Here is a 26012-nt window from a genome sequence, read left to right as displayed (position 1 = left end):
TCTCTCCTCTTCTCTCTGAACCCCAGAGATTCGTCTCTCCTCTCCTCCTCTCTGAACACCAGAGACTTGTCTCTCCTCTCCTCCTCTCTAAACACCAGAGACTTGTCTCTCCTCTCCTCCTCTCTGAACCCCAGAAACTCGTCTCACCTCTCGTCTTCTCTGAACCTCAGAAACTAGTCTCTCCTCTCCTCCTCTCTGAACCCCAGAGACTAGTCTCTCCTCTCCTCCTCTCTAAACCCCAGAGACTTGTCTCTCCTCTCCTCCTCTCTGAACCCCAGAAACTCGTCTCACCTCTCCTCTTCTCTGAACACCAGAGACTAGTCTCTCCTCTTCTCCTCTCTGAACCCCAGAGACTAGTCTCTCATTTCCTCCTCTCTGAACCCCAGAGACTCGTCTCTCCTCCTCAGAAACTAGTCTCTCCTCTCCTCCTCTCTGAACCCCAGAGACTAGTCTCTCCTCTCCTCCTCTCTGAACCCCAGAGACTAGTCTCTCCTCTTCTCTGTACCCCAGAGACTCGTCTCTCCTCTCATCCTCTCTGAACCCCAGAGACTCGTCTCTCTTCTCATCCTCCCTGAACCCCAGAAACTAGTCTCTCCTCTCCTCCTCTCTAAACCTCAGAGACTAGACTCCTCTCCTCCTCTCTGAACCCAAGAGACTTGTCTCTCCTCCTCTCTGGATCTCATGAGGTGGCACACACACACAGAGACGAGCACACAGGTAGCCTAGTGGTTAGAGTAGACTAGCGGCAGGTAGCCTAGTGGTCTGAGTGTTGGATCAGTAACCGAAAGGTTGCTAGTTTGAATCCCCGAGCAGACAAGGTTAAAAAATCTGTCGATCTGCCCTTGAGAAAGACACTTAACCCTAATTGCTCCAGGTTTGCTGTCAATAATGGCTGATCCCTGGCTGTGACCCCACTCTCCGAGGGTGTCTCAGGGGGAGTTTGAATATGCCCCAAAAATATTTCACACCTCACACTTGTACAGGTTGTGAAACAGGACAAATATAAGCACCCCCTGTTTGACTGTTGGCGTATGCACATAGATACGCACTCACATACTAAAGATGGTGCTGTATGGCTGCTGTCTTGCTCTGACCCAATGTAGCCATTTTGTGATTCCGCACTGAGGGTAGAGCTGCCACTTTCAAGGAGCGGGACTCACTCATTTTTTTATTTTATTTAACCTTTATTGAACTAGGCAAGTCAGTTAAGAACAAATTCTTATTTACAATGACGGCCTACCAAAAGGCAAAAGGCCTCCTGCGGGGACGGGGCCTGGGATTAAAAATAAAAAGGAGGCCCACAAGAATGGAATGGTCTACCGTATCAAAAGCTTTGGCCAAGTCAGTAAAAATAGCAGCACAACATTGCTTAGAATCAAGGGCAATGGTGATATCATTGAGGACCTTAAAGGTTGCAGTGACACATCCATAACCTGAGCGGAAACCAGATTTCATACCAAAGATAATACTATAGACATCAAGAAAGCCAGTCAGTTGATTATTGACAAGTTTTTCCAACACTTTTGATAAGCAGGGCCTATAGGCCTATAACAGTTAGGATCAGCTTATCGCCCCCTTTAAGTGAAGGACTAACTGTGGTTGCCTTCCAAGCAATGGGAACCTCCCCAGAAAGGAGAGACAGGTTTTAAAGGTCAGAGAGAGGCTTGGCGATGATAGGGGCAGCAACCTTAAAGAAGAAACGGTCTAAACCATCTGACCAGATGTTTTTTTGAGGTAAAGTTTCAGGAGCTCCTTTAGCACCTCGGGCTCAGTGACTGCCTGCAGGGGGGAAGTTTGTAGCGGGGCAGGGGGAAAAGAGGGAGAAGCATCGGAGACAGTCGCATTAGAAGGGGTGGGAGATGAGGAAATGTTGGATGGGCAAGGAGGCAGGGCTGAGTTAAATAGGAATCCTGACTTAATGAAGTGGTGATTAAAGGGCTCAGCCATCTGCTTCTTGTCAGTAACAACCACATCATCAACTTTAAGGAACATTACGTACTTCTTGGGTTTAGAACCACAGAGAGAGAACTGCTCCTTAAAGTAACTAACTTTGGCCTTCCGGATAGCCTGAGTGCACTTATTTCTCGTTTGCCTGAACGAGAGCTAGTCAGCGTGAGCATGCGTATGCCGAGCCTTTTGCCAAATGCAATTATTGTGGTGGATCAACTCTGCGAGATCACGGTCGAACCAGGGGCTGAACATGTTTTTAATTCTCATTTTCTTTATGGGGCCGTGTTTGTTAACAATTCCACTGAAAATATCAAAAAAGAAGGTCCAAGCGTTTTCGCCAGAGGGGATCAAGCTGTTTCTATACCATTTTACAGAGGCCAGTTCATGAAGGAAGGCTTGCTCATTAAAGTTTTTTAGCAAGCGTCTATGACAAATCAGGACTGGTTGTTTCACTGAGCAGCCATTACGAACACAGGCTGTAAAACTTTGATCACTAAGGTCATTATAGAAAACACCAGACTGATACGCGGACGCTAAAAATAAATCCTGCTATGCCCTCAGTTATACCATCAAACAGGCAAAGCGTCAATACAGGACTAAGATTGAATCGTCCTACACCGGCTCGCACAGTCGCGAGTCTACCAAACGAGCTAAATTACTTCTATGCTCACTTTGAGGCAAGCAACACTAAAGCATGCATGAGAGCATCAGCTGTTCCGGACAACTGTGTGATCACGCTCTCCGTAGCCGATGTGAGTAAGGCATCGGTCAACATTTACAAGGCCACGGGGCCAGACGGATTACCAGGACAGGTACTACGAGCATACGCTCACCAACTGGCAAGTGTCTTCACTGACATTTTCAACCTGTCCCTGACTGACTCAGTAATACCTACATGTTTCAAGCAGACCACCATAGTCACTGTGCCCAAGAACACTAAGGTAACCTGCCTAAATGAATACCGTCCCATAGCACTCATATCTGTAGCCATGAAGGGCTTTGAAATTTACATACTGCCCCAACAGATCCACATATGATGCAATCTCTATTGCACTCCACACTGCCCTTTCCCACCTGGACGAAAGGAACACCTACATGAGAATGCTATCCATTCACTACAGCTCAGCATTCACACCATAGTGCCCTCAAAGCTCATCACTAAGCTAAGGACCCTGGGACTAAACACCTCCCTCTGCAACTGGATCCTGGACTTCCTGACGGGCTGCCCCCAGTGGGTAAGGCTAGGTAACAACACATCTGCCACACTTATCCTCAACACGGGGGCCCCTCAGGGGTGCGTGCTCAGTCCCCTCCAGTACTCCTTGTTTACCCACGGCTGCATGGCCAGGCTCCAACAACATCATTAAGTTTGCCGACGAAACAATAGTGTTAGGCCTGATCACCAACAACGATGAGACAGCCTATATAGGTAGGAGGTCAGAGACTTGGCCATGTGGTGCCAGGATAACAACCTCTCCCTCAATGTGATCAAGATAAAGGATGTGATTGTGGACTACAGGAAAAGGAGGACCGAGGTTTAGAGCTTTAAGCTCCTTTGTGTTCACATCACCAACTAACTATCATGGTCCAAACACACAAAGACAGTTGTGAAGAGGGCATGCAAAGGCTATTCCCCCCAGGAGACCGAAAGGATTTGGCATGGGTCCTATTATCCTCAAAAATTTCTACAGCTGCACCATCGAGCGCAACCTAACTGGTTGCATCACAGACTGGTATGACAAATGCTCAGACTCTGACCGCAAGACACTAAGCTTCCTGCTATCAAGGAAGGTCCTCTATGCCAGGCGGTGTCAGAGAAGAGCCCTAAAAATGGTCAAAGACTCCAGCCACCATAGTCATAGACTGTTCTCTCTGCTAATCAAATGGCTACCCAGCCTATTTGCACCCCCCCCCCTATTTTATGCTGCTGCTACTTACTCTCTGGTTATTATAACTTTAACTCTACCTACATATACATATTACCTCAATTACCTTGACTAACCGGTGCCCTCACACATTGACACTTCGCTACTGTTATTTTACTTCTGTTCTTTAACCATTTGTTATTTTTATTTAATTTTTTTAGTTTCATCCATTTTTTACTTCACAATAATTTTATCTTAAAACTGCATTTCAGTAAGCATTTCACTGTAAGGTCTACACCTGTTGTATTCAGCATTTCACTGTAAGGTCTACACCTGTTGTATTCAGCATTTCACTGTAAGGTCTACACCTGTTGTATTCAGCATTTCACTGTAAGGTCTACACCTGTTGTATTCGGCATTTCACTGTAAGGTCTACACCTGTTGTATTCAGCATTTCACTGTAAGGTCTACACCTGTTGTATTCAGCATTTCACTGTAAGGTCTACACCTGTTGTATTCGGCATTTCACTGTAAGGTCTACACCTGTTGTATTCGGCATTTCACTGTAAGGTCTACACCTGTTGTATTCAGCATTTCACTGTAAGGTCTACACCTGTTGTATTCAGCATTTCACTGTAAGGTCTACACCTGTTGTATTCAGCATTTCACTGTAAGGTCTACACCTGTTGTATTCGGCATTTCACTGTAAGGTCTACACCTGTTGTATTCAGCATTTCACTGTAAGGTCTACACCTGTTGTATTCAGCATTTCACTGTAAGGTCTACACCTGTTGTATTCAGCATTTCACTGTAAGGTCTACACCTGTTGTATTCGGCGCATGTGACAAATACAATTTGATTTGATTTTGTCCCCCTGAAGGCAAATCAGATCTTGACTCTACACTCTGAAAAAAAACAGTGTTTTCATGAACCTGAAAGGGTTCTTCAGCTGTCCTCATAGGAGAACCCTTTGAAGAACCTGTTTTAGTTCCAGGTAGAACCCTTTTGGCTCCAGGTAAAACCCTTATGGATTCCATGTAGATCCCTTTCCACAAAGGGTTCGACAAGGAATTCAAAATGGTTATACCTGGAAACAAAAATGGTTCTACCTGGAAACAAAAATGGTTCTACCTGGAAACAAAAAGTGTTCTGCTATGGGATCAGCCAAAGAATCCTTTCGGAACCCTTTTTTTCTAAGAGTGTATTATCCTGCTTCCTGTTCACAAACAAAAACTCAAACAGGCAGTACCAGTAACACGCTCTGTAGAAAAATGGTCTACCGAAGCAAAGGCTATGCTGCCTTGCTAGCACTGACTGAAATATTCTCCGGGACTCTGCTGATAGCATCGATGAGCTCTCCACATCTGTCACCGGTTTGATAAGGAAATGCATCACTGATGTCGTTCCCACAGTGAAGGTTCGCTACTTCCTCAAGCAGCCAACCCCGAGGCTACGTCTGAGGGCAAGAACGCGAACATGAAGTCCCGCTACGACCTCCGCAAAGCCATCAATTAAAGGCGGAATCCTATTATACAATAGCGGCTCCGACACTCAACGCATGTTCATTGCGGACTACAAAGGAAGCCCTAGCCATCATCTGCTCAATGACGTCTCTCTACAAGACGAACTCAATGCCTTTTATGCACACTTCGACTGCTGACCCGGAGGACAGGGTGATATCTCTCGACGAGACTGATGTGAGTACGTTTTTTAAACAGTTTAACACTCGTAAGGTAGCAGAGGCTATAGGGAGTCACTTGTCTCTTAGTTGGATTAGAGCACTCCAGTTTGATCTAATTTACCCGTCCCTCCCTCCCTACAATCCCAATCCTCTATCCCTTCCTCCCTCTCTTCCTCTCCCCTTTTCAGTTGTGATCAGGGCCTGGTGACCCAAGACCCCTCCCCCCACAGCAGCTCCCCACCCCCTCTCTAGCCCCCCATCACCGTGCTCCCACTCAACAGCTCTTTATCAGACACAGACCGCCTCTGATCTCAGAGCAGCTTTGACTGCATTGCCAGTGACACATCTCTGCCAAGGTCTCCAGTCCACACACACATAGAGCGAAAACATACACATGCACACACTCACACACACACACACACACGCACACACACACATGCACACTCTGAATCACACTCATACACCACAGACATACGCATAGAGTGAAAAACGCACAGTCACATAGTCAGACACACACAGTTCCACACCCTGTGATGTGAGATGCCGTTGTTCTTGTACTGAACCAGCTGCTATGGATGGATGTGAATGAGGGAGCAAAGCTGATTGAATGAGGAGAACACATTGCCCATTGATGAGTCTTTGGATTCCATTCAGTCTCTTCTGCCTCTTACTATGTCTCTGTAATACATCTACAGTATATTACATTGCTCCGCTTTTCATTTAATCTCTTTCTCTTCTTTTTACTGTTGCTACTTTCATTCACCATTATCATATCGAACACACTATAACACAGACAGGAGCAGTGTGGGTGCATGTATGTCTTACAAAGACAGCACTGTCTGACTGGGCAGCAAGTGCAGGGTAAAGGCATCTATTTACTGTCCAACGGGGCAAAGCTCTCTCTGTCTCTCTCTCTCTATATCTCTTTCCCTCTCTCTCCCTCTCGCTCTCTCTCTCTCTCTCTCCCTCTCTCTCCCTCTCTCTCTCTCTCTCTCTCTCTCTCTCCCTCTCTCTAAAAGGCCCTTCTTTCCTTGTCTCTTAGATCATTCACAGCCTTGTGGAAGTTACTTGTGGTGTTGATGTTTAGACCGAGGTAGGTATAATTCTTTGTGTGCTCTAGGGCAACAGTGTCACACCCTGATCTGTTTCAGCTGTCCTTGTGATTGTCTCCACCCCCTCCAGGTGTCGCTTATTTTCCCCAGTGTATTTATCCCTGTGTTTCCTGTCTCTCTGTGCCAGTTCGTCTTATATGTTTCCTAGTCAACCAGTGTTTTTTCAATCTCCAGCTTTTTGCATTCTCCTTTTTATATTCCTCCAGGTTTTGATCCTTGCCTGTTTCTGGACTTTGTACCCAGCTGCCTGCCTTGACCACGAGCTTGTCTGCCACTCTGTACCTCCTGGACTCTGATCTGGTTTTGACCTTTTTGCCTGTCCACAACCATTCTCTTGCCTACCCCTTTGGATTAATAAACATTGTAAGACTCCAACCATCTGCCTCCTGTGTCTGCATTTGGGTCTCGCCTTGTGCCTCGATACAGTGTCTAGATATAATTTGTATTTGTTGCCCTGGCAACTGGACCTTTTTTGGAACACCATTATTTTTGTCTTACTGAGACTTACTGTCAGGGCCAAGGTCTGACAGAATATGTGCAGAAGATCTAGGTGCTGCTGTAGGGCCCTCCTTGGTTGGGGACAGAAGCACCAGATCAACAGCAAACAGTAGACATTTGACTTCAGATTCTAGTAGGGTGAGGCCGGGTGCTGCACACTGCTTACCTATTGCAGATTCAGTCTTCCCAGCCTGGTGCAGGTCTACAATTTTGTTTCTGGTGTCCTTTGAAGGCTCTTTGGTCTTGGCCATAGTGGAGTTTGGATTGTGACTGTTTGAGGTTGTGGACAGGTGTCTTTTATACTGATAACAAGTTCAAACAGGTGCCATTAATACAGGTAACGAGTGAAGGACAGAGGAGCCTCTTAAAGAAGAAGTTACAGGTCTGTGAGAGCCAGAAATCTTGCTTGTTTGTAGGTGACCAAATACTTATTTTCCACCATCATTTGCAAATAAATTCATTAAAAATTCTACAACGTGATTTTCTCATTTTGTCTGTCACAGTTGTACCTATGATGAAAATTACAGGCCTCTCTCATCTTTTTAAGTGGGAGAACTTGCACAATTGGTGGCTGACTAAATACTTTTTTGCCCCACTGTACATATACATATGAGATGAGTAATGTAGGGTATGTAAACATTATATTAAGTGGCATTGTTTAAAGTGGCTAGTGATACATTTTTTACATTAATTTCCATTATTAAAGTGTGCTGGAGTTGAGTCAGTATGTTGGCAGTATCCACTCAATGTTAGTGGTGGCTGTTTAACAGTCTGATTAACTTGAGATAGAAGCTGTTTTTCAGTTGTTGTCCTTGATGACCTTTATGGCCTTTCTGTGACATCGGGTGGTGTAGGTGTCCTGGAGGGCAGGTAGTTTGCCCCCGGTGATGCGTTGTGCAGACCTCACTACCCTCTGGAGAGCCTTACGGTTGTGGGCAGTTGCCGTACCTGGCGGTGATACAGCCCGAAAGGATTCTCTCGATTGTGCATCTGTAGAAGTTTGTGAGTGCTTTTTGTGACAAGCAGAATTTCTTCAGCCTCCTGAGGATGAAGAGGCGCTGCTGCGCCTTCTTCACAACGCTGCTTGTGTGGGTGGACCAATTCAGTTTGTCCGTGATGTGTACGCCGAGGAACTTAAAACTTTCCACCTTCTCCACAACTGTCCCGTCGATGTGGATAGGGGGGTTCTCCCTCTGCTGTTTCCTGAAGTCCACAATCATCTCCTTAGTTTTGTTGACGTTGAGTGTGAGGTTACTTTCCTGACACCACACTCCGAGGGCCCTCACCTCCTCCCTGTAGGCCATCTCGTCGTTGTTGGTAATCAAGCCTACCACTGTAGTGTCGTCCACAAACTTTATGATTGAGTTGGAGGCGTGCATGGCCACGCAGTCATGGGTGAACAGGAAGTACAGGAGAGGGCTCAGAACGCAACCTTGTGGGGCCCCAGTGTTGAGGATCAGCGGGGTGGAGATGTTGTTACCTACCCTCACCACCTGGAGGCGACCCGTCAGGAAGTCCAGGATCCAGTTGCACAGGGCGGGGTTGAGACCCAGGGTCTCGAGCTTGATGACGAGTTTGGAGGGTACTATGGTGTTAAATGCTGAGCTGTAGTCGATGAACAGCATTCTCACATAGGTATGCCTCTTGTCCAGATGGGTTAGGGCAGTGTGCGTTGTGGTTGCGATTGCGTCGTCTGTGGACCTATCGGGGCGGTAAGCAAATTGGAGTGGGTCTAGGGTGTCAGGTAGGGTGGAGGTGATATGGTCCTTGACTAGTCTCTCAAAGCACTTCATGATGACAGAAGTGAGTGCTACGGGGCGGTAGTCGTTTAGCTCAGTTACCTTAGCTTTCTTGGGAACAGGAACAATGGTGGCCCTCTTGAAGCATGTGGGAACAGCAGACTGGGAGAAGGATTGATTGAATATGTCCGTAAACTCACCAGACAGCTGGTCTGCGCATGTTCTGAGGACGCGGCTGGGGATGCCGTCTGGGCCTGCAGCCATGCGAGGGTTATCACGTTTAAATGTTTTACTCACGTTGGCTGCAGTGAAGGAGAGTCCGCAGGTTTTGGTAGCGGGCCGTGTCAGTGGCACGGTATTGTCCTCAAAGTGAGCAAAGTTATTTAGTCTGTCTGGGAGCAAGACATCCTGGTCCGCAACGTAATCCGTGATTGACTGTAGACCCTGCCACATACCTCTTGTGTCTGAGCCGTTGAATTGCAACTCTACTTTGTCTCTATACTGACACTTACTCAACTAGTCTAAAGGTGAGTTTTAATGCCATTTTAATCAGAACAACAGTTTTCAGCTGTGCTAACATAACTGCAAAAGGGTTTTCTAATGATCAATTAGCCCTTTAAAATTATAAACTTGGATTAGCTAACACAACGTGCCATTGGAACACAGCAGTGATGGTTGCTGATAATGGGCCTCTGTACGCCTATGTAGATATTCCATAAAAAACCTGCCGTTTCCAGCTACAATAGTCATTTACAACATTAACTATGTCTACACTGTATTTCGGATAAATTTTAAGTTATTTTAAATGATATTTTTTTTTGCTTTTCTATCAAAAACAAGGAAATGTCTCAGTGACCCCAAACTTGAACGGTTTTGTACAGTGTACACTGTCCTTCACTAACTAGAGCCCAGGGGAGCTATCAGGAATGCCCTCAGAGCTGCCAACACCTGCTCTGATCCTCCCTTCCCCTCTCAACTTTCTCCTCTCCTCCCTTCTTCCTCATATCCTCTTTCTCCTCTCTATCCCCTCCTCTTTCTCCTCTCCTCTTTCTCCTTTCTATCCCCTCCTTGTTCATCTCTCTATCCCCTCCTCTTTCTCCTCTCTATCCCCTCCTCTTTCTCCTCTCTATCCCCTCTTCTTTCTCCTCTCTATCCCCTCATCTTTCCCCTCTCTATCCTCTCTTCTTTCTCCTCTCTATCCCCTCCTCTTTCTCCTCTCTATCCTCTCCTCTTTCTCCTCTCTATCCTCTCCTCTTTCTCCTCTCCTCTTTCACCTCTCTATCCTCTCCTCTCTATCCCGTCCTCTTTCTCCTCTCCTCTTTCTCCTCTCTATCCCCTCCTCTTCCCCCCCTCCTCTTTCACATCTCTATCCTCTCTTTCTCCTCTCTATCCCCTCCTCTTTCTCCTCTCTGTCCTCTCCTCTTTCTCCTCTCTATCCCCTCCTCTTTCTCCTCTCCTCTTTCTCCTCTCTGTCCTCTCCTCTTTCTCCTCTCTATCCCCTCCTCTTTCACCTCTCTATCCTCCCCTCTTTCTCCACTCTATCCCCTCCTCTTTCTCCCCTCCTCTTTCTCCTCTTTATCCCCTCCTCTTTCTGCTCTCTATCCCCTCCTCTTTCTCCCCTCCTCTTTCTCCACTCCATCCCCTCCTCTTTATCCTCTCCTCTTTCTCCTCTCTATCCCCTCCTCTGTCTCCTCTCCTCTTTCTCCTCTCTATCCCATACTCTTTCTCCTCTTCTCTTTCTCCTCCTTCTCCTCCCCTCTTTCTCCTCTCCATCCTCTCCTCTTTCTCCTCTCCATCCTCTCCTCTTTCTCCTCTCCTCTTTCTCCTCTCCATCCTCTCCTCTTTCTCATCTCCTCTCCTCTCTATCCTCTCCTCTTCCTCCTCTTTCTCCACTCCTCTTTCTCCTCTCTTCTTTCTCCTCTTCATCCTCTCCTCTTTCTCCTCTCTCATCTCTTCTTTCTCCTCTCCCCTTTCTCCTCTCCTCTTTCTCCTCTCCATCCTCTCCTCTTTCTCATCTCCTCTCCTCTCTATCCTCTCCTCTTCCTCCTCTTTCTCCACTCCTCTTTCTCCTCTCTTCTTTCTCCTCTTCATCCTCTCCTCTTTCTCCTCTCTCATCTCTTCTTTCTCCTCTCCCCTTTCTCCTCTCCTCTTTCTCCTCTCCATCCTCTCCTCTTTCTCATCTCCTCTCTATCCTCTCCTCTTCCTCCTCTTTCTCCTCTCCTCTTTCTCCTCTTCATCCTCTCCTCTTTCTCCTCTCTCATCTCCTCTTTCTCCTCTCCCCTTTCTCCTCTCCTCTTTCTCCTCTCTATCCCCTCCTCTTTCTCCTCTCTATCCTCTCCTCTCTATCCTCTCCTCTTTCTCCTCTCTATCACCTCCCCTCTTTATCCTTTCCTCTTTCTCCTCTCTATCCTCTCCTCTTTCTCCTTTCCTCTTTCTCCTCTCTATCTCTTCCGCTTTCTCCTCTCCTCTTTCTCCTCTCCATACTCTCCTCTTTCTTCTTTCCTCTCCTGTCCTCTTTCTCCTCTCTCCTCTCCTCCCCACTCCTCTCCTCTCTTAGAGTCATACTGACTATAGCAGGAAGTTTTCAGAGTCAAAGAAGACAGAGCAGTAGCAGTATGAGAGTGTTTCCACCTCAGTGAGATAGTGCTGCAGACAGTGGATGACATCCTCCCCTCTATGACCTTTACTACAGTGGAATGTGTAAACACATCAGCACTGCAAACCTCTGCCCCTGTTAGTCTATGAGATTGGACCATCAAGGAATTACGTGTTGATCTAATGCTAACATTACTTTTTGTAATATTAGTGTGGTTTTCCACTTCTAACCTGCCAATAGTGGTATTAATAGACAAAGTGACATTGACTCAGCGCACAGTGAGTCAGTGTGTTTAGGCTATAGACTGAGTATACAAAACATTAAGAACACCTGCTCTTTCCATGGCATAGACTGACCAGATGGCGAGGTGAAAGCTAGGATTCCTTATCGATGTCACTTGTTAAATCCACTTCAAATCAGTGTAGATGAAGGGGAGGAGACAGGTTAAAGAAGGATTTTTAAGCCTTGAGACAATGAGACATGGATTGTGTCTTGCAAGACAAAAGATTTAAGTGCCTTTGAACAAGGTATGGTAGTAGGTGCCAGGCTTACCGGTTTGTCTCATGAACTGCAACGCTGCTGTGTTTTTCACGCTCAACAGTTATCAAGAATGGTCCACCACCCAAAGGAAATTCAGGCAACTTGACACAACTGTGGGAAGCATTGGAGTCAACATGGGCCAGCATCCCTAAGGAACGCTTTTGACATATTTTAGAGTCCATGCCCCCCAAACTTGAAGCTGTTCTGAGGGCAAAAAAGGGGGGATGCAACTCAATATTAGGAAGTTGTTCCTAATGTTTGGTACTCTCAGTGTATATGTGTGTGTGATTGTGCGACGTCACACAAATGCACGCTCAATGAGGCCACAAGAATGCCAAGCCACGAGGGTTGACCTAAGAGAGCTCAGCTGTGCTCAAACACACACACACACACACACACACACACACACACACACACACACACACACACACACACACACAGCTGAGATGACTCTGGTTCCCTCCTTTCTCCTGCTGTGCGATTTTACTATCGTCCATAAACAACAGCTAAGAATCAAAAGAGCCAAGTCAGCGATGACATGGGGATGCCTGACCCCCTCTCACCACTTCCCCCGAAAAACACCAATGTATTCTCACCCCCACCACCACCACCACACCAAAATACTCCCCCACCCCTCTCAGAAACCCCTTTCTTTCTCTTCCCTACGCCCTCGTCTCCACCCTTCTCCCCTTCACTCCTACACACACCCCCCCCTGAGAGCCCCGCTAAACCCCGCTAAACCCCAGTCAGGCCCTATTCAGCTCCAGGGCTTAGTCCTCCACCTAGGGCCCTCTTTCTCCTCCCACGGCCCGCGCAGGTGCAATCCCTCTGGGAAGAAAGCCAGACCTGTTCCCTTGTCCTGGAGAGCAGCCGCCTGCCTCACCACTGGAAAAGCACTTTATCTGGGTGCAGCTGCATGTGAAAGTCGTTCTGGTCCCCCCAGTAGTATGGTAGTCATTAGAAGGGCACAGCAGTGAAAGCCAAGCGGGCGCGTTTATGACTTCCCTCTAGGAGGACGTGACTGGTGGTCACAACGCTCGCCCCCACTTTTTTTGTTTTGCACAAATACACACACTGTGTATATGTGTTTGTGTTTAGCTGTGTATGTGTGTGTTGGTGTGAGTCACTTGTCTCCTCTATGAACCCATCATGCTGAACAGTGGTGCTTCAGGCCTACTGTACTCTACAATGGAGGAGCACAAATACACTTCTACTGCAACACACACACACTAGGGTTTAGCGCTATTCAGATGTCCATACCGGCATACCGTTTCTGTACCATACCGGGGTATATGTTATTACCGGAAGTGCACACAAGGCGCATTATTTCAACAACAATAAATATATATGTGGCGATTTGTTTGGACGCACAAAACAATTTAGTCAACAGGGATCTTGATCCAGGAGTGATTGAATGTCTCTGCTGTAACCAAGAAGCTTGATCTAGACATCTAGTCACTTAGCTAGCAAGTTAGCCAACCAAATGCGACACATCTTAGATTTCTTCTAGTTATATTTAACTTATAGCTATAAGCAGTGGCGTAGCACGCAACGTTGCAGCCCCCACAAGGCGGGGATGCCCCCAAACCCCCCATATATATATATATATATATATATATATATATATATATATATATATATATATCTTTTTTTACGGTATTGAAAATAATACCGTCAGTATTTTGACACACACACATACATCCTTTATACACCTGCAGCCCACACAGACACACTGGATGTGTAAACAGCCTTCATGTCATGTGTGTCAAGGCAAAATAATGATCCATAATTAGTTATACACACATGCCTATGCAAAGAAACTAACACACAACACCACACAGAAGCATGACTTTAAATAACTTTAATGGAACATGAACACGTGGACGCTTCAGTCACTAGCCGACTCCCATTCTGTTAGCAAATTTGGGAATGAATTAATCCTGCTATCTCAACACAGATGTATGCCTTTTAACAAGATGCTGGATGTGGTTATGATCTGGTTATGATGTGGATGGGGAGATCAAAGCCACATAGTTTGTCCCCAGATTGAAGCTCCACACATGGACAGGCCACAACAGAGCTACAATGATGAGGTCCATTCTGAAAACATTCAGTACTGCAAACACCTGGCATGCAGACGAAGGCCACCATCAATACATTCTCAATAAAGAGTGAACCCATTTCTGGAACACTGCCCAATGTGGCCATGCACTCCAGCTTCAATGCTCTCTCATAGAGACCGTGCCTAAAATAAATCTGTGTATATCCTATATCAAGGCCCAGACTATCCCAGCTCCTCTCCTCTTCTCTTCATGAGGGAAAGAGCTGCTCCCTTATGCATTACCCACCCCCAACCATGGACAAAATATCCCTCAACAACACCCATCAGTGCAGGCTGAAATCCTGCTGTTCTCTATCAAAACTCACATAATCAATGAAAGAACGGACCATGTTTTCTTTTCTCTCTCCCTCTCTCAACCTATTCTCTCTCTCCCCACAGCTGTTGCTCCCCCAATCTCCTCTTTCCCCTCCTCCCCCTCTCCCTCTGGGCCACTGGACCTCAGACACTTCCCCCGACACCTCTCTCTCCGGAGCAACAGGAGACAGAACTGACAGGTCACATTAGCTCAACTGTCTGTTCAGCACCCTCACACCAGTCAATCCTGCACCGCTCACTTCCGCTAGACAACGGGGGGCAGCTCACCCCTTACTCCTCAACACCCCCCCCGCCACTTCACCCTCTTACCCCTCTCTCTAACAGAGATGTCCCACCACCATCACCTCTCTCTCCCACCTCATCCCCCCACTGCCTATTATAGTGCCTGACAACCTCAACCAGGACACACACGGAAGCACGCACACACACACACACACAGACACACACACACACGCACACACACACACAGACACAGGTGTTGGAAGGTGGGGAGATGTAGAGAGGGTGAGGTGGAAGTCAGTCCATTCAGGTTACAGTCAGAACCCTCACATGGTCCATAAATGGATTATAATGCTTTGTAGGGTCAGCCCTAATCTCCTTATCACACACTCTAACCTGGGAAGGACTGACTGGAGCACTGCAATTACCTCAGCCCACCTCCCTCTTCTCTCTCTCTCTCTCTCTCTCTCTCTCTCTCTCTCTCTCTCTCTTTCTATCACTTTTTAGCTCTGAGTCTCTCGCTCTCTCTTTCTTTCACTTTTTCTCTCTGAGTCTCTCTCTCTTTCTTTCACCTTTTCTCTCTGAGTCTCTCTCTCTGTCCCGTCCTCCTGCAGAAGATGTTGATGCAGATCCTCCACCAATGTACAAAAAAACTAAAACGTGTCACATTTTCCATAACCTACAGAGAGAGGGAGGGGAAGAGAGAGATAAAGAGAGGAAGAGTGTGTGTGTGTGTGTGTGTGTGTGTGTGTGTGTGTGTGTGTGTGTGTGTGTGTGTGTGTGTGTGTGTGTGTGTGTGTGTGTGTGTGTGTGTGTGTGTGTGTGTGTGTGTGTGTGTGTGCGTGCGTGTGTGCGTGTGTGTGTGCGTGCGTGCGTGTGTGTGTGCGTGTGTGTGCATGCGTGCATCTGTGTGCGTGGTGTGTGTGTGAAGGAGAGAGAGAGGGACAGAGAGAGAGAGAGAGACAGAGACAGAGTGAGAAAGGAAGGCAGGGAGAGAGAGAGGGAATGAGAGAGAGGAGGGAGAGAAGGAAGGAGAGAGAAAGGGGGAGTTTGCTCAACATGTTGATCCTATAAAGAGGAGAAAAGGTTTGATCTCCCGGGTAACGGGTGACTGCCCACAGCAGAGTGATTACCGCGTTAGGAAACATCCTGCCCACTGGCGACTACTGATGACATCAGTGCACTGCGATGTATTTATACTGCTTAACCCCTGACAGCGCTGGCTGTCTGGGAAATGGTCAACACAGTTCCACGCTAGAACCTGGCTACTCTTAAGACCCATTCAACACTAGATGCGGTGTGTGCGTGTGCATTTGCGCTTGTGTGTGTTTCCGCCTGTGCATGTGAATGTATGTGTGTTTCCGCCTGTGCATGTGAATGTATGTGTGTTTCCGCCTGTGCATGTGAATGTATGTGTGTTTCCGCCTGTGCATGTGAATGTATGTGTGTTTCCGCCTGTGCATGTGAATGTATGTGTGTTTCCGCCTGTGCATGTGAATGTATGTGTGTTTCCGCCTGTGCATGTGAATGTATGTGTGTTTCCGCCTGTGCATGTGAATGTATGTGTGTTTCCGCCTGTGCATGTGAATGTATGTGTGTTTGCGCCTGTGCATGTGAATGTATGTGTGTTTCCGCCTGTGCATGTGAATGTATGTGTGTTTGCGCCTTTGTGCAGCAATTGAGTGATTCCTGGAACAGGGTGGTAGAAGATGGTTAATGCATTTGCCTGGTAGAACTTATAGCCCTGAGAGAGCTCTGTGCCTGGGCAGTTGGTTGTGGCCTCTCTCTCCTTCTTCTACTTCTTCTTGGGCCAAGAAACACGAACAACGGACATTGCTTGTCACTTCCAGTCACAACTTGCAGACTTGTTTACGTGCTGCTGTGCGTTTTGTTGCCAATCTCACTTTGCTACCTGACAACTTTACAGTTTTTAGTTTTTAATTACCGTTTATATTTTTAGTTTTTCCCTCACTCAACTTTTTTTCATTCAACTTTTTCACTCCGGAGGTTTTATCTGGACATGGTTCGTCGGGACTTCCAACAGCCGAAGCTAAGTACTGACATTAACATGATGCCTTCTAATTGTAGTTGCTGTACTCATAATATACAGGAGAACGATTGCCTTACGGCGAGGATAGCTGTGCTGCAAGCCCAGCTTTAGACGCAATCGTTAGGCAAGGGTCATTTCAGTGTAGGAAAGGATGAAACAGCGTCTGTGCTACCCGGATAAAGCACTAAATAAACTTCAGTTAGTGCTAAATACGGCTGCTAGAATCCTGATTAGAACCAAAAAATGTGATCATATTACTCCAGTGCTAGCCTCCCTACACTTGCTTCATGTTAAGACAAGGGCTGATTTCAAGGTTCTACTTCTAACCCAAAAAGCATTACATGGGCTTGCTCCTACCTATCTTTCCGATTTGGTCCTGCCGTACATACCTACACATATGCTACGGTCACAAGACGCAGGCCTCCTAATTGTCCCTAGAATTTCTAAGCAAACAGCTGGAGGCAGGGCTTTCTCCTATAGAGCTCATTTTTATGGAATGGTCTGCCTACCCATGTGAGAGACGCAGACTCGGTCTCAAACTTTAAGTCTTTACTGAAGAATCATCTCTTCAGTGGTCATATGATTGAGTGTAGTCTGACCCAGGAGTGTGAAGGTGAACGGAAAGGCTCTGGAGCAACAAACCACCCTTGCTTTCTCTGCCTGGCTGGTTCCCCTCTCCACTGGGATTCTCTGCCTCTAATCCTATTACAGGGGCTGAGTCACTGGCTTACTGGTGCTCTTTCATGCCGTCCCTAGGAGTGGGCGTCACTTGAGTGGGTTTAGTCACTGACGTGGTCTTCCTGTCTGGGTTTGTGCGCCGCCCTTGGGTTGTGCCGTGGCGGAGATCTTTGTGGGCTATACTCGGCCTTGTCTCAGGATGGTAAGTTGGTGGTCGAAGATATCCCCCTAGTGGTGTGGGGGCTGTGCTTTGGCAAAGTTGGTGGGGTTATATCCTGCCTGTTTGGCCCTGTCCGGGGGTATCATCGGATTGGGGCCACAGTGTCTCCTGACCCCTCATGTCTCAGCCTCCAGGATTTATGCTGCAGTAGTTTATGTGTCGGGGAGCTAGGGTCAGTCTGTTATATCTGGAGTATTTCTCCTGTCTTATCCGGTGTGAATGTAAGTATGCTCTCTCTAATTCTCTCTTTCTCTCTTTCTTTCTTTCTTTCTTTCTTTCTCTCTCTCTCTCGGAGGACCTGAGCCCTAGGACCATAACTCAGGACTACCTGGCATGATGACTCCTTGCTGTCCCCAGTCCACCTGGCTGTGCTGCTGATCCAGTTTCAACTGTTCTGCCTGCGGCTATGGAATCCTGACCTGTTCACCAGACGTGATACCTGTCCCAGACCTGTTGTAGAGAAACTCTGAATGATCGGCTATGAAAAGCCAACTGACATTGACTCCTGAGGTTGCACCCTCGATGTTGCACCCTCGAACCTGAGGTTGCACTCCTGATGTTGCACCCTCGACAACTACCGTGATTATTATTATTTGACCATGCTGGTCATTTATGAACATTTGAACATCTTGGCCATGTTCTGTTATCTCCACCCGGCGCAGCCAGAAGAGGACTGGCAACCCCTCTTAGCCTGGTTCCTCTCTAGATTTCTTCCTAGGTTTTGGCCTTTCGAGTGAGTTTTTCTAGCCACCGTGCTTCTACACCTGCATTGCTTGCTGTTTGGGGTTTTAGGCTGGGTTTCTGTACAGCACTTTGATATATAAGCTGATGTAAGAAGGGCTATATAAATAAATTTGATTTGATTTAAAAAAATTATTTAATTTTATTGTAACACACAGAGAGGAGGAGAGCCGTGGTGGAATCACTCTGCATCCATAAACATGAGAGCTGGGTTTCCCCTCACGCTCCACTGCCTGTTATGGAGGTGCACTTCCCCCCTGAACCTCAGAGATTTACAGTACCACCACAGACCCACTGCAGGCATGGGGCTCCCTGGAATGAGTTTCAGGGGGTAGATAGAGAGCTAACACTCCAACTACCTGGGCTCATCTCCCAGACAAAATATTAACATCAACAAGAGATGTTTAACACCTCTACCGTAAGGTGACAATACATCAGAATTCCACATATTGGAGTTCTATTTCTAGACAAGCTGTACTTGAAGCTGTTTTCCAGTGGGTTGTTCTGTGGTGTGTCTCAACACATGTTGAGGGAGTTGGATAAAGGAGTGTACACTGTAACCAGCTATACTTCCTCTTGGTATCACCACTCCTCTTCCCCCCCTTTTTAACGTTCTTTAATTTAGAGGCCGCAGCCACCACACCCTTCTCAACCAGCCAAAACGCCTCTTATTATAGACCTCAGGAGATTTTACAAGCACACACGCACACACGCACACACACACGCATGCACGCACACGCACACACACGCACACACACACACACACATAGACACCTTCACACATGCCCACACGCACGTCCATACACACACACACTTACACACACACAGACGCAGACAAATGTCCCCCCAAAACCCAGTGCGGCATCCCCGGCACACATGACGGGCCCATTGGCACCCTCATTTAAAGAGCTTGTTGTTTGTTTAGTTTAATTATAACCATTCCCTTTCCAAATAAATGAAATAGTTGAGAGAGGGAAATGGTCCAACGTAAGGCCAACAGCTGCCGCCTTCCCAAATAAACACAAAGCGGACATCAAATTCATATTTCACACTATACATTATATTTCGGCACTTATGAAATCAGTTGCTAACTGTTGTTACTTGGTTTTTACAAGCTTTGATTTGGCTGTTTGTGCCTGTTGGAGAAGCTGTTACGCGACAGGGTAGCCTAGTGGTTAGAGCATTGGACTAGTAACCGGAAGGTTGCGAGTTCAAACCCCCGAGCTGACAATGTACAAATCTGTCATTCTGCCCTTGAACAGGCAGTTAACCCACTGTTCCCAGGCTGTCATTGAAAATAAGAATTTGTTCTTAACTGACTTGCCTGGTTAAATAAAGGTTAAAAAAATTATACCTACCATTAACTTGCATCCTTTGTCCTGATCTTGTGCCCACACTTTTAGACACGCGTAGACAATCAAAAGACACATTGTGATTTGATTGTGATCAGATCATCCTGCCCACATCTGGAGGTAGTCAGACATTCATTGTCTGGATAACTTACAAGTGTAGACAGATCTGGACAGGGAAACCATTTAAATCATCATTATTCCAGTCTCTAAAATCACTGACAGTTGGCAATGTTGATTGATTACATCAATATGTGTCTTAAATCATTTGCATAAAGGAAGTTTCCAGGAAATCTGGTCACAATGCAGACACAGTGGACAGATAATAGACACATTTTCATACTACATATAGACACATTTCTGGAGATTTGGGCACAATCACAAGATGGCGCCGACAGAGAGGGTTGACTTAGGAAGTTTTGCAGTATTTTGTTTATTTTATGTATTATTTCCTACATTGTTAGCCCAGAAAATCTTCAATGTTATTACGTACAGCCGGGAAGAACTATTGGATATCAGAGCGACGTCAACTTACCAGCACTACGACCAGGAATACAACTTTCCTGAAGCGGATCCTTTGTCCGAACCACCCAGAACATTTGAACTGATTCCAGAGACTGACCCAAAACAACGCCACCGGAGAAGAGGTAGACTGGTCTTCTGGTCAGAATTCGGAGGCGCGCACATCACCCACCACTTCCGAGTATATTACTCGCTAATGGCCAGTCTCTAGATAACAACGTAGACGAAATTAGGACAAGGGTTGCTTTCCAGAGAAACATCAGGGATTGTAACATACTCTGTTTCACGGAAACATGGCTCTCTCGGGATATGCTGTCGGAGTTGATACAGCCACCTGGATTCTTTGTGCGTCGCGCCGACAGGAATAAACGTCTCTCTGGGAAGAAGAAGGGCTGGGGTGTATGTTTCATGATTAACGACTCATGGTGTAATTGTAACAACATACAGGAACTTAAGTCCTTTTGTAAACCTGTCCTAGAATTCCTACCAATCAAATGCCGACCGTATTGTCTCCCAAGGGAAATTTCCTTGGTTATTGTCACAGCCGTGTATATCCCCCTCGAGCCAATACCATGACAGCCCTCAAGGATCTTCTCTGGACTTTATGCAAACTGGAAACCATATATCCTGAGGCTACATTTATTGTTGCTAGGGATTTTAACAAAGCAAATTTTAGAACAAGACTACCTAAATTCTATCAGCATATTGACTGTAGCACTCACGCTGGTTAAACACTGGATCATTGCTACTCTAACTTCCGTGATGCAAACAAGTTCCTCCCCTGCACTCCTTTCGGCCAATCAGACCACTACTCCATTTTGCTCCTCCCTTCCTATAGGCAGAAACTCAAACAGGATGTACCTGTGCTAAGGACTGTTCAACACTGGCCTGACTAATCGGAATCCACGCTTCAAAATTGTTTTGATCACACGGACTGGGACATGTTCCAGGTAGACTAAGAGAATAATATTGACGTATACGCTGATTCAGTGAGTGAGTTTATAAGGAAGTGCATAGGAGATGTTGTACCTTCTGTGACTATTAAAACATACCCTAATCAGAAACCGTGGATAGATGGCGGCATTCGCACAAAACTGAAAGCGAGAACCAGCACATTTAACCATGGAAAGGTGACTGGGAATATGTCCGAATACAAACAGTGTAGTTAATCTCTCCGCTAGGCAATCAGACAAGCGAAATGCCAGTACAGAGACAAAGTGGAGTCGCAATTCAACGGCTCAGACACGGGACATATGTGGCAGTGTCTACAGACAATCACGGACTACAAAAGGAAAACCAGCCACATCACGGACATCGACGTCTTGCTTCTAAACAAACTAAACACCTTCTTTACCCGCTGAGAATAATTTGAGAATAATTCAATGCCACCGACATGGCCCACTACCAAGGACTGTGGACTCACCTTCTCAGTGGCCGACGTGAGCAAGACATTTAAATGTGTTAACCCTCGCAAGGCTGCCGGCCCAGGCGGCATCCCTAACCGCGTCCCCAGAACATGCGTAGACCAGCTGGCTGGTGTGTTTACGGACATATTCAATCTCTCCCTATGCCAGTCTGCTGTCCCCACATGCTTCAAGATGGCCATCATTGTTCCTGTACCCAAGAAGGCAAAGGTAACTGAACTAAATGACTATCGCCCCGTAACACTCACTTCTGTCATCATGAAGTGCTTTGAGAGGCTAGGCAAGGATCATATTACATCCACCGTACCTGTCAACCTAGACCCACTTCAATTTGCTTACCACCTCAATAGGTCCACAGACGATGCAATCGCCATCACACTGCACACTGCCCTTCCCCATCTGACAAGAAGAATACCTATGTATAAATGCTGTTTATTGACTATAGCTCAGCATTCAACACCATAGTACCCTCCAAGCTCATCATTAAGCTTGAGGACCTGGGTCTCAACCTTGCCCTGTGCAATTGGATCCTGGACTTCCTGACGGGCCGTCCCCCGGGGGTGAAGGTAGGAAACAACGTCTCCACTTTGCTGATCCTCAACACTGGGGCCCCACAAGAGTGCGTGCTCAGCCCCCTCCTGTACTCCCTGTTCACCAATGACTGCGTAGCCATGCACGCCTCCAACTCAATCATCAAGTTTGCGGACTACACAACAGTACACAACAGCTTGATTACCAACAATGATGAGACAGCCTACAGGGAGGAGGTGAGGTATCAGGACACAACCTCTCACTCAACGTCAATAAAACAAAGGAGATGCTTCAGGAAACAGCAGAGGGAGCACTCCCCTATCCACATCGACGGGACAGCAGTGGAGAATGTGGAAAGTTTTAAGTTCCTCGGTGTACACATCATGTACAAACTGAAATGGTACACCCACACAGACTTGGATTTGCTCTGGCCCACATCTGGACTCTCGCTCTGGGGTAAAACTCCACTCAATGCTGCCCTCCGCAGAAGACAAGGGCACTGGGCTCTCTCTGACTTCAATTCACTAAAACTCACTCTGCTTGGGGGGATATTAAGGCAGATCACTTGATGTGCCCGTTGTAAGGAACAGTTATCCAATGCAAGAGTAGCTGATGTGAAGGGTGTATACATCACAGGAGGTTGGTGCCACCTTAATTGGGGAGGACGGGCTTGTGTCAACGGTTGGAGAAGAATAGGTGGAATGGTATCAAATACATCAAACACATGGTTTCCAGGTGTTTCATGCCATTCCATTAGCTCCATTCCAGACGTTATTACGAGCAGTCCTCCCCTCAGCAGCCTCCACTGATATACATGCCTATACAGCCCCACAGTGGAGGTGTCATAATAGCCAGAAAACCTAGCAATCAAACAGGGAAATGGCTCCAATCGTTTTTCCACCATTCATTTTCCCCATTTGGGGATTTTGGAAACACTTAAAATAAGGGCTGTGTTTCGTGTAGGATTACCCTGGGGTGACGTTTTGATAACCATGTAAATCTATCGCGGACAAGGTGACTTTTATCAATATTTTTGCCTCTATTTACTCTCAGATTCGAAAATGCTAATCAAAGTAAACATCACACAAAACTACAAAACCCTGCATGTCATATCTAGCTGACACCTTTGCTTACGAGGTATTGTGCCAATTTAAAACTTGCACAAAACAGTTCACAGAATTGTCAATTTAAAGAAATGTTGCCAATTTATTAACTACTACATTTAGCTAACATTAGATAGTTAATCCAGAGGTTCTTACCTTTGCCTCGATTCGGCAGTCTCATCCAGATCATCATGAGATTTATAGTTGGGTCCACCAAGTGGAGACTTTTATCTCCCTCACCAACTTTAAACATCTGCTATCTGAGCAGCTAACCAATTGTTGCAGCTGTAGTCCATCGGTAAATAGCACACCCAATTTACCTACCTCATCCCCATACTGTTTTTATTTATGTACTTTTCTGCTCTTTTGCACACCAGTACCTCGATCAGCACATGACCATCTGATCATTTATCACTCCAGTGTTAATCTGCTAATTTGTAATTATTCGCCTACCTCCTCATGCCTTTTGCACACAATGTATATAGACTCTTTTTTTCTTTTTTCTACCGTGTTATTGACTTGTTTATTGTTTACTCCATGTGTAACTCTGTGTTGTTGTATGTGTCAAACTGCTTTGCTTTATCTTGGCCAGGTCGCAGTTGTAAATGAGAACTTGTTCTCAACTAGCCTACCTGGTTAAATAAAGATGAAAAATAAAAATAAAATAAAAATAGTTCTTTATGATAGCCACATTAGCAGAAAAATTGCATTTCATTTTTAGGGGAGGTAAATACAGGAGAATATACTGATAAAAGTCACCTTGTCCTAGAGAGATTTACACAGTTATCAAAATGTCACACCAGGGTAAGCCTTCACAAAACACAGCCCTTATTGGAAGTGTTTCTAAAATCCCCTAAGGTAAAAATGAAGGGTGGAAAAATGATTGGAATCATTTCCCTGTTTGACCGCTAGGTTTTATGGGTATTATGACTCATACTGTTGTACTCTATTATCACAATCCTATAATTTTCATTCTTTATCTTCTGCCCCCCCCCCTTCTCTCTCTCTCTAACCCCATTCTGATGTGTTTATGAGCAACCTCAGGGGTCAATTATGTCAGCAGCATACTCCTACAGTGAAAATTACCCATGCTCAGCCTCAGAGAGCGAGAGAGAGAGAGAGAGAGAGCGAGAGAGAGAGAGAGAGAGAGAGAGAGAGAGAGAGAGAGAGAGACATGATTTAGAAAGCGTAGTGTTGTTGACTGAAACATTCCTGGCCTTGAACGCGCCCCGTCCGTCATTTCAGCCGAGCGAGAACACCCGCTTCTCTGCACATCTGGGTCTTTGACAACTTGCCACATTGTCAAGTCCCACCCGCAGGCTGTTTCATCACAACTCACAGCAAGTGTCTGGGACGGTCCAAGAGTGAAGAGATGCTGTGCATATCCAGATGTCAGTGTGTTTGGAGATCTACAGGTGAACATACAGTTCCAGGAGTTAAATAGAAAGGGAATGCAAGGCTTTGACCTTGATAAATAATCCATGTGTTATGTGGTAGCCTAGCAGAAACTGGGGGAGGAGGGGCATTGTTTTGCTTCTCTGTGGTATGTTAACTGCTTGAACTTTGCATGAAGCATTGAAAAAAGTGGAAAAGAGGACAGCAGAAACAGTCATTACCTGAAGGCAACAGTAGCTACCTGAACCAACTATCACATTATTACAGTTTTTTTCGATTGCTAAACGACAGTGGACACAACTGGTGTCACATGTGCAAAACTCTAACTACAGTCTGCACAGCAGCAGTTCATGTGGACCAAACTCTAGTTCGTTTTTCATTGCTTGAACACAGTTTTCAAAACTCTACACACTTATCCCATGACTTTAACCACAACCTGCACAACACTGTGGATTTACAGCACTTTGTTCAAATGCTAACACACTGCTGTCAAAACTGTGAACCACACATTCAAAACGGAATAGATTTCAGCCTTGTGCCTTTCAAACACTGCTGATTGCAATTTCAGCTGAAAGGCTAAGCAGGTGTCTTGTTTTAGACTTGTTAGTGAACACACACACATATTACAGTATATATAGGTAGAGCTCAGAAAGACTCATTTTGGAAATGGAACAAGGAAGATGGGTTCGTGGAGGGAGAAGGGTGGCAGGGAGAGGGCGGATGCGTGGAGGAAGACAAAGAAGACAAAGAGCTGTTATTTCAGATGAAATAAGGGCTACACTTATAGACCATGTCGTGAACCATGGTCTCTCATTGAGAGAGGCAGGATTGAGGGTGCAACCCAATCTGCAAAGATCCACAGTGGCATCTGTAATGCGAATTTTCCATCATACAAACAGGTGAGAGTTACATCCTTACAGTAAATTAAAACATTACAGGAATCTATTTTGTATTGCAATTATAGAATATTTACACAGATATATATTACAGTAAGTTTGACTGTAAAATATATTTTTACAACAGGACCCAAAGGCTGCCCCCAATAGGGTGAAGAGGAAAAATATTTTCAGATGCGCAGGAAAATGCTATTGTTGACATGGTTGTTGTCAACAATGCAATAAAACTGCGGGAGATTCAAGATAGAGTGCTGGCTAATAATGATATATTTGAAAATGTTAATTCTGTCAGCACAACAACTATTGCTCGAGTCCTAAAGAAACACCTAGTTACAATGAAACAGTTATACACTGTACCGTTCGAGAGAAACAGTGAACGGGTAAAAGAGCAAAGATACCAATATGTCCAGGTAAGACATCTGAGGTTACGTACACAGCTATACAAAATATTTACAGTAAAAAAAAA

The 26012-nt window shown here is 46.0% G+C and overlaps 1 protein-coding gene across 1 annotated transcript in view; it reads right to left on the bottom strand.

Moving 5' to 3' along the window:
* LOC135527989 (bone morphogenetic protein 7-like) overlaps positions 1–26012 on the bottom strand; it is a 51862-nt gene that overhangs the window by 15538 nt on the left and 10312 nt on the right. The window lies entirely within an intron of this gene.

The sequence above is a fragment of the Oncorhynchus masou genome, chromosome 33, assembly GCF_036934945.1.
Source record: "Oncorhynchus masou masou isolate Uvic2021 chromosome 33, UVic_Omas_1.1, whole genome shotgun sequence".
Classification (NCBI taxonomy): Eukaryota; Metazoa; Chordata; class Actinopteri; order Salmoniformes; family Salmonidae; genus Oncorhynchus; species Oncorhynchus masou.
Note: the sequence above shows the minus strand (reverse complement) of the source record. Positions and strands in the feature narration are given on the sequence as shown.